An 11,596-nucleotide genomic window follows, 5' to 3' on the forward strand; every position below is an offset into this window, starting at 1 on the left:
AAATAGGACTCAGTCACCAGACAGTTGTGTAATCTTAGAAATGCACTTTGTTTCTCTCTCTCGTTTTTTTTTTAGGTTGGGGAAAATCTCATGGACAGAGCACTTTGTTTCTCAGTTCTGCCATCTATACTGTCATTTCAAGTTGGCAATTTTAATGACCATGAATAATAATGAGGATACAATACACAATTTGGATAGGACCTCCTTGCCACCCTGTCCTTTGTGTTCTTTCTTGTGCTTTGAGTGGTAAAGAGGGGAGTAGATTGGTACCAGTTGCGCATTTTAGTGGTGGAAACTCCCATTCATTGTGAGATAATAATACTAGTACTGAACATTATTATTGTTTGGCAGGAACAGATGGGTATTGCCAGCTCTTTAAAAGCAGCCATGATGCACAGGTAGACTAGGACAGCCAAGTTAGCAGGTCCAAGCTCCCTTTCTGACTTGCTGTGACCTTACTTTCTGTAATATCATCCATTGACCCAGATCCCCATCCTTACCTTTTGCTTCAATCCTTGGCTTCTTCTATTCTGGGACTCTCCTATTCAGACTTCTAACAGACTTCTGCTTTCCTCAGATGACTTGGAGCCTTGACTCTGTGCCAAAAAAAAAAAAAAAAAGATATTTATCACCAGGAAATTTAAACAAAAGGTATTGGTTATCTATTTTCATTTAGAAATTTATATCCACACAAAAAGGAAACTTTATTTCCACCATCCAAACATACTGAGTCTTAATATTTTATTTCCATTTAGAATTATTGCTATATCCCTGCTGTTTTATTTTAAAATAAAACAAAAAACACTAATGCCTCAATTCCTAAATCTTCAAAGCACCTCTGAATCTTTTCTTTCTCTCCTTCACCTTTTAACATCCAGTCCATCACCAAGCCTGTGGACTGTATCTCTACCTATATCTCAAATTCACCCACTTCTTTTTGTTTCCACTGCTGCCTCCTCGCCCAGCCACTGCCATTTCTTACTTTGTTTACTCCAGTAGCCTCCCAACTCATCTGGTTTTCACCCTTATTTGTTTCATAGACTTCATTTTACTTTTCAAAGTTTATATTAAATCTTGTTATTACCATCTAAAGAACTCTCCAGAGGTTTCCAGAAGTACCTAGAATAAAATCCGGATCCCTTTCAAATCATTAGAAAGATCCAGTGTGGTCTGATCTGCCTACCTAACCCTCGCCCCTACTCCCTGCATGGATTCTTTTCCAGTCATTTCACCCCAGGGCCTTTACATTTCCTTTTTCCTCTTCCTGGAAAGTTAATCCTCTGGTTTTTGCAGAAGGCTGTCCCTTCCCTGGTCTCAAGGCTAATGTTATGTCCACAGAGTGACCTCTCCTGCTTTGAACCAAAGCAGCCTCTTCAGCCACTTGTTACCAGATCACCCTGGTTTCTTTCCTTCTATGTATGTGTCAGATTCTAAAATTACCTTTAAAAACATTAAAAAATTTCCTTTTTGTTTGAAATTAAGGTGGAGGAGAAGCATGACCTTGCCTAACATGTATTGCTGTATGCAGTGTTTCAAGTGATTCCTGGCAACATGTAATCAGTATCCAATAAATATGTATTTAATGGGTTAATAAATGAATGAATAACTGAGATCATAGTGAATACTCCTTTTTGTGTTTTTGTTTTTTCATTTTCTAAACTGTTAGCTGGTATGTTGTAAACCTGAAAAAAATGCCCGTAGGACACCATCGGCCCCACCAAATGTTGACTTATACATGAACAAACGTGAAATGTATTTATGTTCCTTATACTTATAATTTTTATATGGCTCTAGAGCCAAACCACATTTACACACTACATACTACTAACAAAGCTACTGTTGATTTAAAAAAATAAAGTCACAATCTAAAAGTTGAGAGCTGTGTTTTATTAGGTGGGAATTTTTAGGACTTCAAGCCCAGGAGATAGCATCTCAAGTAGCCCTAAGAGAACTGCACTGAGGAAGCAAGGCAGGAGCCTTTTGCAACAAAGGGCAGGTAGTCTAAACATCCAAAGATTGTTGTTAAAAGCAGATATCTCAAGTTAAGGTATTTAGCACTTTTCTATGTATAGGAAAATGCAAGAGGTTGGGTTTACTGAAATTCCTTTCATATGTATCTCAGCTATCTGGGGCTAGTATCCTGTGTTTTTTTCACATCCTAAACTCCCTTGGGACTCACCCTAGGGAGTGGCTGCAATCCTAACGGCTTAAGTCATCCTTGTTCACTGATATAGCAGGAAATATTCCACTTATCACAATAAAAGCAATTCAAATTGACAATTACTGACTTGATGTGAATAGATGATGTTTTGATGAAATGAAGTCACCACTCACAGGGGAATAAGGTACCGATTCTTATGACACAGACTCTTTTGAACTCACAGGACTATCCTGTCATTTGCTCTGTGACAGTTCCATTTTTCATTTTTTCTCTTAGAACTGCTGCAGAGCTTTAATTTCTATACCATGCTGTGACTTGTGTTTATTTGGAAGGAGTGCGATGTACTGGAAGCTCACTTACCTCTGACTTTTCTCATTAACCCTTTCAATTACGTCTAGTTCTGCTTCTGAATGTGATATGATCTTTAACCTGAAGTAAAAAGGGCCAGTGGAGTCATGTTTCAGGCTTGTTTTTAAGGATGTGACTATCCAGGTAGTCCAGCATAAATTTACAGTGGGCTGTTATGTGCTGTCTCAGAATTCCAGGGAAGCATCTCCTGGCGAGCTTCCCTGGTGGCTTAGTGGTAACGAGTCTTCTGCCTACCATGCAGGAGATGTGGGTTCAATCCCTGGGTCAGGAAGATCCCCTGGAGAAGGAAATGGCAACCTACTCCAGTCTTCTTGCCTGGAGAATTCCATGGACAGAGGAGCCTGATGGGCTACAGTCCATGGGGTCAAAAACATGAGTCAGACATGAGTAAGCATACATGCATACATATATCTCTTGGCAAAAAGTAGTCAGAAGGAGGGAGGCAACCGGTGGGGTTCTGCAAGTGACAGCAAAGCCCTTCTTTGGGGGCTTTGGGGGTGGGGTCAAATGGCCAGTAGATGGGCTCTGAGAGAAGCTCGGCCACAGGGGGATGGAATGCCTTAGAGGGGCAGAAGGTAGTCTCTTCCTCATGGCTCAGCCAGCCTGTCCTGAAACATTGGAAAACCACACATTGTTTGGTAAGATTGGACTCCTTCAAGAAGATGGTGAGGAGTGAGCTCTGCATGGAGATGGTACAAGAAAGGAATGGAAAGACAGAGACAAGAGTAGAGATTGCCTGACATGGTTCTGGATGAATCCACATCCAGGAAATGTAATTTATTTAATTTTCCAAATGATATCTGGTTTATATATAGTATCAACACACATCTCCTTAAGCATAGCATCACGCATACTACATAACATTAAACACGCTGTCTCATGTGTATGAGTACGTTTTATATTTACATATTTATGTGTATGGGACTTCCGAGGTGGTGCTAGGGGTAAAGAACATGACTGCCAATGCAGGTGATGTAAGAGAGGTAGGTTCAGTCCCTGGGTTGGGAAGATCCCCTGGAGGAGGGTGTGTCAACCCACTCTAGTATCCTTGCCTGGAGAATCCCATGGACAGAGGAGCTTGGTTAGATACAGTCTATAGGGTCACAAAGAGTTGGACACGACTCAAGTGACTTAACCTGTGTGCATTTATGTATATATTTATCATATTTTAAATTTACATTCAAAAAATGAAGATCATGGCATCTGGTCCTATCACTTCATGGCAAATAGATGGGGGAACAATGGAAACAGTCACAGACTTTATTTTCTTGGGCTCCAAAATCACTGCAGATGTTGACTGCAGCCATGAAATTAAAGGATGCTTTATCCTTGGAAGAAAAATTATGACCAACCTAGACAGCATATTAAAAAGGAGAGACATTATTTTGCTAACAAAAGTCCATCTAATCAAAGCTATGGTTTTTCCAGTAGTCATGTATGGATGTGAAACTTGGACCATAAACAAAGCTGAGTGCTGAAAAATGGATGCTTTTAAACTGTGGAGTTGGACAAGTCTCTTGAGAGTCCCTTGGACTCCTTATTGCAAAATTCAGACTTAAATTGAAGAAAGTAGGGAAAACCACTAGACAATTCAGGTATGACCTAAGTCAAATCCCTTATAATTATATAGTGGAAGTGACAAATAGATTAAAGAGGTTAGGTCTGATAGAGTGTCTGAAGAACTATGGATGGAGGCTTGTGACATTGTACAGGATGTGGTGATCAAAACCAGGCCCAAGAAACAGAAATGCAAAAAGGCAAAATGTTTGTCTGAGGAAACCTTACAAATAGCTGAGAAAAGAAGAAAAGTGAAAGGCAAATGAGAAATGGAAAGATATAGCCATTTGAATGCAAAGTTCCAAAGACTAGCAAGGAGAGATAAGAAAGCCTTCCTAAGAGATAACAATGCAAAGAAATAGAGCAAAACTATAGAATGGAAAAGACTAGAGATCTCTTCAGGAAAATTAGAGATACCAAGGGAACATTTCAAGCAAAGATGGACACAATAAAGGATGGAAGCAATATGGACCTAACAGAAGCAGAAGATATTAAGAAGAGGTGGCAAGAATACACAGAGGAACTTTATAAAAAAGATCTTCATGACCCAGATAACCATGATGGTGTGATCACTCATCTAGAGCCAGACATCCTGGAATGCGAAGTCAAGTGAGCCTTAGGAAGCATCACTACAAACAAAACTAGTGGAGGTGATGGAATTCCAGTTGAGCTATTTTAAATCCTAAAAGATGATGTTGTGAAAGTGCTTCACTCAATATGCCAGAAAATTTGGAAAACTCAGCAGTGACCACAGGACTGGAAAAAGTTAGTTTTCATTCCAATCCCAAAGAAAGGCAATGCCAAAGTATGCTCAAACTATTGTACAATTGCACTCATCTCACATGCTAGCAAACTAATGCTCAAAATTCTCCAAGCCAGGCTTCAACAGTACGTGAACCATGAACCTCCAGATGTTCAAGCTGGATTTAGAAAAGTCAGAGGAACCAGAGATCAAATCCAACATCTGTTGGATCATCAAAAAAGCAAGAGAATTCCAGGAAAAAAAAAAAAATCTGCTTTATTGACTACACCAAAGCCTTTAACTGTGTGGATCACAATAAACTGTGGAAAATTCTTAGAGATGGGAATACCAGACCACCTTACCTCCCTCCTGAGATATCTGTATGCAGGTCAAGAAACAACAGTTAGAACCAGACATGGAACAATGGACTGGTTCCAGATCGGGAAAGGAGTCTATCAAGGCTGTATATTGTCATCGTGCTTATTTAACTTATATACAGAGTACATCATGTGAGATGCCAAGCTGGATGAAGCACAAGCTGGAATTCAAGACTTCTGGGAGAAATATCATATTCAGATGACACCACTCTTATGGAAGAAAGTAAAGAGCAACTGAAGAGCCTCTTGGTGAAAATGAAAGAGGAGAGTGAAAAAGCTGGCTTAATACCCAACATTTAAAAAACTAAGATCATGGCATCCAGTCCCATCACCTCATGGCAAATAGATGGGGAAACCATGGAAACAGTGAGAGACTTTATTTTCTTGGGCTCCAAAATCACTGCAAATGGTGACTGCAGCCATGAAATTTAAAGATGCTTGCTCCTTGGAAGAAAAGCTATGACCAACCTAGACAGCATATGGAAAAGCAGAGACCTTACTTTGCTGACAAAGGTCCATCTAGTCAAAGCTATAGTTTTTCTAGTAGTCGTGTATGGATGTAAGAATTGGAGCATAAAGAAAGCTGAGCACTGAAGAATTGATGCTTTTGAACTATGGTGTTGGAGAAGACTCTTGAGAGACCCTTGGACTGCAAGGAGATCCAACCAGTCTATCCTGGAAGAAATCAGCCCTGAATATTCATTGGAAGGACTGGTGCTGAAGCTGAAACTCCAATCCTTTGGCCACCTGATGCAAAGAATTGACTCTATAGAAAAGACCCTGATGCTGGGAAAGATTGAAGGGAGGAGAAGGGGATGACAGAGGATAAGATGGTTGGATGGCATCACTGGCTTGATGGACATGAGTATGGGCAAGCTCCCAGAGTTGATGTTGGACAGGGAGGCCTGGCTTGCTGCATTCCATGGGGTTTCAAAGAGTTGGATATGACTGAGCGACTGAACTGAACTGAAATTTACATACTTAAAAACTTGCATGTTTATATATTATACATTTGTATATAAAAGTTGATGTTTAGAATACATTTACAAAATTTTATTGGATTATAGTGGATGTACAGCATTGTGTTAGGTTCAGGTACACAGCAAAGTGAATTATTTATACATATACATATATTCAATGTTTTTTTAGACTCCTTTCCCATATAGGCCATTACAGAGTGCTTAGTAGATGTCCCTGTGCTATATAGTAGGTCCGTATTAGTTATCTATTTTATATATTGTATATATAGTATGCATATGTTGTATAATGTATATATATTGATCTCAGTCTCCCAATTTAGCTGTCCCCCCTTAAGAACCCTTACAAGTAAGTTCATTTCTACCCTTTTTTTAGATTCCACGTATAACTGGTATTATATTTGTCTTTTTCTGTCTGACTGACTTCACTCCGTATGACAATCTCTAGGTCCATCCATGTTGTTGCAAATGGCATTTATTTTGTTCTTTTTTATGGCTGAGTAGTAGTCCATTGTAAATATGTACCACATCTTTATCCATTCGCCTGTTGATGCACATTTAGGTTGCTTCCATGTCCTAGCTCTTGTAAATAGTGCTGCTGTGAACATTGGGGTGCATGTATCTTTTCAAATTATGTTTTTCTCTTGGTGTATGCCTATGAGTGGAATTGCTGTGTCATTGGTAGTTCTATTTTTAGTTTTGTAAGGAAGCTCCATACTGTTCTCCATAGTCTCTGTACCAATTTACATTCCCATCAACAGTACAGGAAGGTTCTTTTTTTTCTCCACACCCTGTCTAGCAAATTAAAATAAATGTTAAAAGCACAACTGATTAAAAAATTTAAAATGTGAAGAACTGTCTCAGAGATTACAAAATCCATTATCTTATATTTGCATATTTATAAAACTTATGACTGTGTGAACACATGGCTAGGGCCGCCACCTGCTTTGGGCTTTGAAAGAGCCCAGTGCAAGGGAGGAGCCCTGAAACTTCGTTAGTTTCACAGTGTATTAGTTATCTATTGCTCTGTAACTGACCAAATTGTTATCTCACAGTTTCTGAGAATCTGTAGCACTATTTTGCAAAGCCTTTTTGAATCCTGGACCATGAGATTCCAAAACCTGTATTCTTAAACCGCTACAGCTCCCAACACTTCCAGCTCACTCATACCTCCCAGCTTTATGCAAACTTGCTTTCTCTGCCTGGAACATTCCTGTCCTTTCTCCTCTTTCTACCTGGCAAACTTACCAGCACTCAGCCTAATTCCTGACTCCTCTGCGCATCCTTATTAATTTCTCTGGAATGACCGATGATTTGCTTCCTCTAAACTCCTATAAAAACCTGCCTTTCCCCTATTTAGCAAAGTTCTCAAAGGCTTTCAGTTGTTTAGCTGTCTGAAATATTGAGTATAAGTTGCTTGAATTCAAGGACCATTTTTTTTTTTTTTTCCTGTTCTCAAATTCACAGTAGTTGGCAAAGCTCTGACATGAGGTCGACCCCAGTAAATGTCTGTTTTGTGCACAAATGGCTTATCGTGGACTTGGAGAGACAGGGCTCATTTCTAAGGCCATATACCTATGCCATTTCTGGGTGATCAGCATTTAGTTAATGATCACAGCAAATCACTGAGGCCACAGGGACGCCGATGAAATCTGCTTCATCTGGAGAAAGGCACTGGGCCAGGTTAACCCCCAGTAAACCAATCACCACATGCTCCCTACTTTACATGGGTAGCAACCACATTTGGTAGATGGATCCTGTTCTCAGAACCTCTTTATATAAAACCTGTAAAATATGAAAACCTTGTCAAGCTTGGTGCAGGGCTTTCCGCTGCACCATGGATTCACTGGACTTGCTCACATCAGGCACTGGGGTCTCAGGTGGCAGAGTCAACCATCAGTTCACCTGTGTGTTAGGAGAATCCAGCTGGCTCTTATTCCCCAAGAGTACTCGTCTTTTCCAGGTGCACACACTTTACTTTAATAGTTTTCTTTCTTTCTGTAAATTGAAATCCTATATGCAGGACTATGTGACCCTGAAGCATAGTAAGAACACAAAAGGAAAACTCCAAACATTTATCCTCAGGTACTTCACCTTGGGCAGAAGGATCTGCTTACTTCTCCTGAATCCACTCCATTTCCTGCACACCTATTCTTTCTCATACATTTCTCTTGCTCCTCACTGCCTGGGAGAATTCTAAAACATTTCCTCATAGGAATTCTCTGCATAATCACATGGAAGATTAACTCAGATTCAACCACTTGCATGGTGCCCTCTCTGATCATCACTGCTTTTTCCTTTTTGGAATTCCAGTGGTATTTGCTGTTTGGTGCTTAGTCTAAGCCTCCCTTCTCACACTTTTACGTGTATGCACGTCACCTGGGGGATTCAGTGGAAGTCGGGTTCTGATTCAGCAATCCGAATGGGGCCTGAGAGTCTGCATTTCTAACAAGCTTCCTTGCTGCTGGGTCCTGAACCACACTCTGAATAACAAGGGTTGAGACTACTTGGTTTTTAAAAATATTTGTTTATTTATTTTTATTATTGGAGTGTAATTGCTTTACAATATTGTATTAGTTTCTGCTGTACAACAAAGTAAATCAGCTATATGTATACATATTATCCCCTCTCTTAGACCTCTCTCGCACCCTGTATCCCACCCTCGAGGTCATCACAGAACACAGAACTGAGCTCCCGGTGATCTACAGCACTCTCGCACTTAGTTTTGAGTGTTTTCCTCCCTCTCACCCTTCTTCCCTTCCTCCTCTTCATTCCATTTTCTGTAACTATTTACCAGGCATCTTCCAGATTTTATACTTAGTACACAAGCTGTCATTTTAGAGGTAAAACTCATAATAGCTTTATTTATATTTTTATTTTACTTACTTATATATTTCAACTTTTACTTATATTTAGATTGAAAGATATTTTTTTTTAAGCTTGAACCAGTTGTACCCACTGGAAGGCCCACAATTGCCTGTAATAGCAAGGTGGTATTTTTAGAAAACAGCTCCCATGCTGAAATCAACAAATCTAGGCTCCACACCCAGTTCTTGCTTCATTGAACTACACATGAGATTTAAGTCTGTTCCTTAGTCTCTGAACCTCAGTGTGATCACCTGAGAAGCAGGAATAATAATCTTTGCTTCCAGTGGGATGCTGGAATGAGGGAGTGGATGGAGGCGCTGCTTGTTTGCAGGGTGTCTGGCACTCCGTTTTGGTCCCCTGACCCTGAGGCATGTTCGTTTCCTTTCTGCCTGCTTGGGACTGACTGGCTTTGGACATTCAGGGCTTTAAGTTCTGGGCAGGTTGGTCAGAGCATCAGAGAAGCAGTGCCTTGTGGAGGCTTGGTTTCCTTCTGCTCTGGTTCTGATTTTCAATCTTTGGTTTCAAGACTTCATAGTTTGCTGGCAAATGTTTGCATTACTGTTGTTTTTAAATTTTATTTGAGGCAATGCTTTGAATTATCATTTGAAGTTCTGAGGAAAGAGGGTTGATGCTGTAACTAAGGTTTAAGAAAAACCGTGCCTCATATATCATAACAAAAGTAAAAGCCAGTATATTTTTATTGCTTGTTAATTTGCCACTCAAATATGATGCAATTTCAACTTCTTAAAAAATAATTCTACTGTTACTTGGTTTTGTTTTTCATTTAAAAAGAATGAAATAATCTTCTGGAAGATTTCAAAGCTCAGACAGCTGTAGTAGGGCATGGAATTGGACCCTGGTCGGCTGTAGAAAAGCAGAACTGAGTTTTAGTCCTGATTTTTTAACAGCGTGCTGTGAAATCTTTATAAAAATCACTTTTAATCTAGGCTCTGTTTCCTCACTATAAAATGAATGGGTCAGACTAAATGATCTGTAAGATCCTTTTCTGCTCTTAAAAAAAATGGCAAATTCTGATTCTTTTCCATTTAGTTACAAATAATGGCGAAGTGAAAACTTAAGTAAAACAATTTCATTTTAAGTTTTACAAATGAATGGTGTAAATGAGATTATAGAAAGAAATGTTTAAAATGCTTGAGAGAACACTTGCAAGTAATTTGAAATCCTTGAAGAGTATGGATTTAGATATAAAAAAATTGATTGGCTAATTGCAAACCTTTCTTAACTACTCATTAATGCGACCTGTGGAACATGCTTTACTTAAATTGCATCCCTGTAGATTCTTGACAGGAATAAAAGTATACTTTGCTAAAAAAAAATCCTGTATACAATTTATGTTTGTTTTGCTAATTTAGCTTGTGTCTGGGCAGTGTTGTGTTTATGAGCACAGGCTCTGGTTCCAGATTCTATGGTCCAGCCCTGGCTCTGTTACTTACAGCCTGTGTGACCTTGGGCAAGTCACTCAGCCTCTCTGTACAAGAAGCATGACGACTGCACACCTGCCCCCCTGCCCCCTACACCCCCCCCCCCGCCATAGGTTAATGATGAAGGTTAATGCAGTATTATATTTAGAAGTTTGCCTGGTATCTGTTCAGTTCAGTTGCTCAGTCGTGTCCGATTCTTTGCGACCCATGGACGGCAGCATGGCAGGCTTCCCTGTCCATCGCCAACTCCCGGAGCTTGCTCAAACTCATGTCCATCGAGTTGGTGATGCCATCCAACCATCTCATCCTCTGTCATCCCCTTCTCCTCCTGCCTTCAATCTTTCCCAGCATCAGGGTCTTTTCCAGTGAGTCAGTTCTTTGCATCAGGTGGCCAAAGGATTGGAGTTTCAGCTTCAGCATCAGTCCTTTCAATGAATATTCAGGACTGATCTCCTTTAGGATGGACTGGTTGGACCTCCTTGCAGTCCTAGGGACTCTCAAGAGTCTTCTCCAACACCACAGTTCAAGAGCATCCGTTCTTCGGTGTTCAGCTTTCTTCACAGAAAACATTTTATCTTTATCAAACATTTGCCTGATATGTTTGATAATTGGTGTGTTATTATGATGGCTTCATTTTAGTGATTTGCTTTAGGTATGATCTATAATTTTAAACTACAATTTTATATTTATAATTGAGCTTTTAGTCTTGAAATGTCCATTGCCCATTCAAGGTGCTCATGTTGTTGGAGTTCTCTTTGGGAAGTCACACCATGTGATAGGAAGAAAGTGAATGGGAACAAGAAAGTGGCATAAATTTGCTAGCTTCCCTGGTGGCTCAGATGGTAAAGCGTCTGCCTACAATGCAGGAGACCCAGGTTCAATTCCTGTGTCAGGAAGATCTCCTGGAGAAGGAAATGGCAACCCAGTCGAGTATTCTTGCCTGGAAAATCCCATGGACAGAGGAGCCTGGTAGGCTACAGTCCATGGGGTTGCAAAGAGTTGGACACGACTGAGTGATTTCACTCACTCACTCACTCCTTAATAAGATGGTGGGTTGGATTAGATTGCTAGATTTGGTTTGCTTAATTGGGGATTTATAGCCT

The 11,596-nt window shown here is 40.0% G+C and overlaps 1 non-coding gene across 1 annotated transcript; it reads left to right on the forward strand.

The window, feature by feature from the left end:
• Nucleotides 1-11,317: 11,317 nt before the first annotated feature.
• On the forward strand, nt 11,318-11,390 carry TRNAC-ACA (transfer RNA cysteine (anticodon ACA)). The gene has a single exon. It is a non-coding gene; the product is annotated as a tRNA-Cys (tRNA).
• Nucleotides 11,391-11,596: the final 206 nt, after the last annotated feature.

The sequence above is a fragment of the Bos javanicus genome, chromosome 11 (assembly GCF_032452875.1).
Source record: "Bos javanicus breed banteng chromosome 11, ARS-OSU_banteng_1.0, whole genome shotgun sequence".
NCBI lineage: Eukaryota > Metazoa > Chordata > Mammalia > Artiodactyla > Bovidae > Bos > Bos javanicus.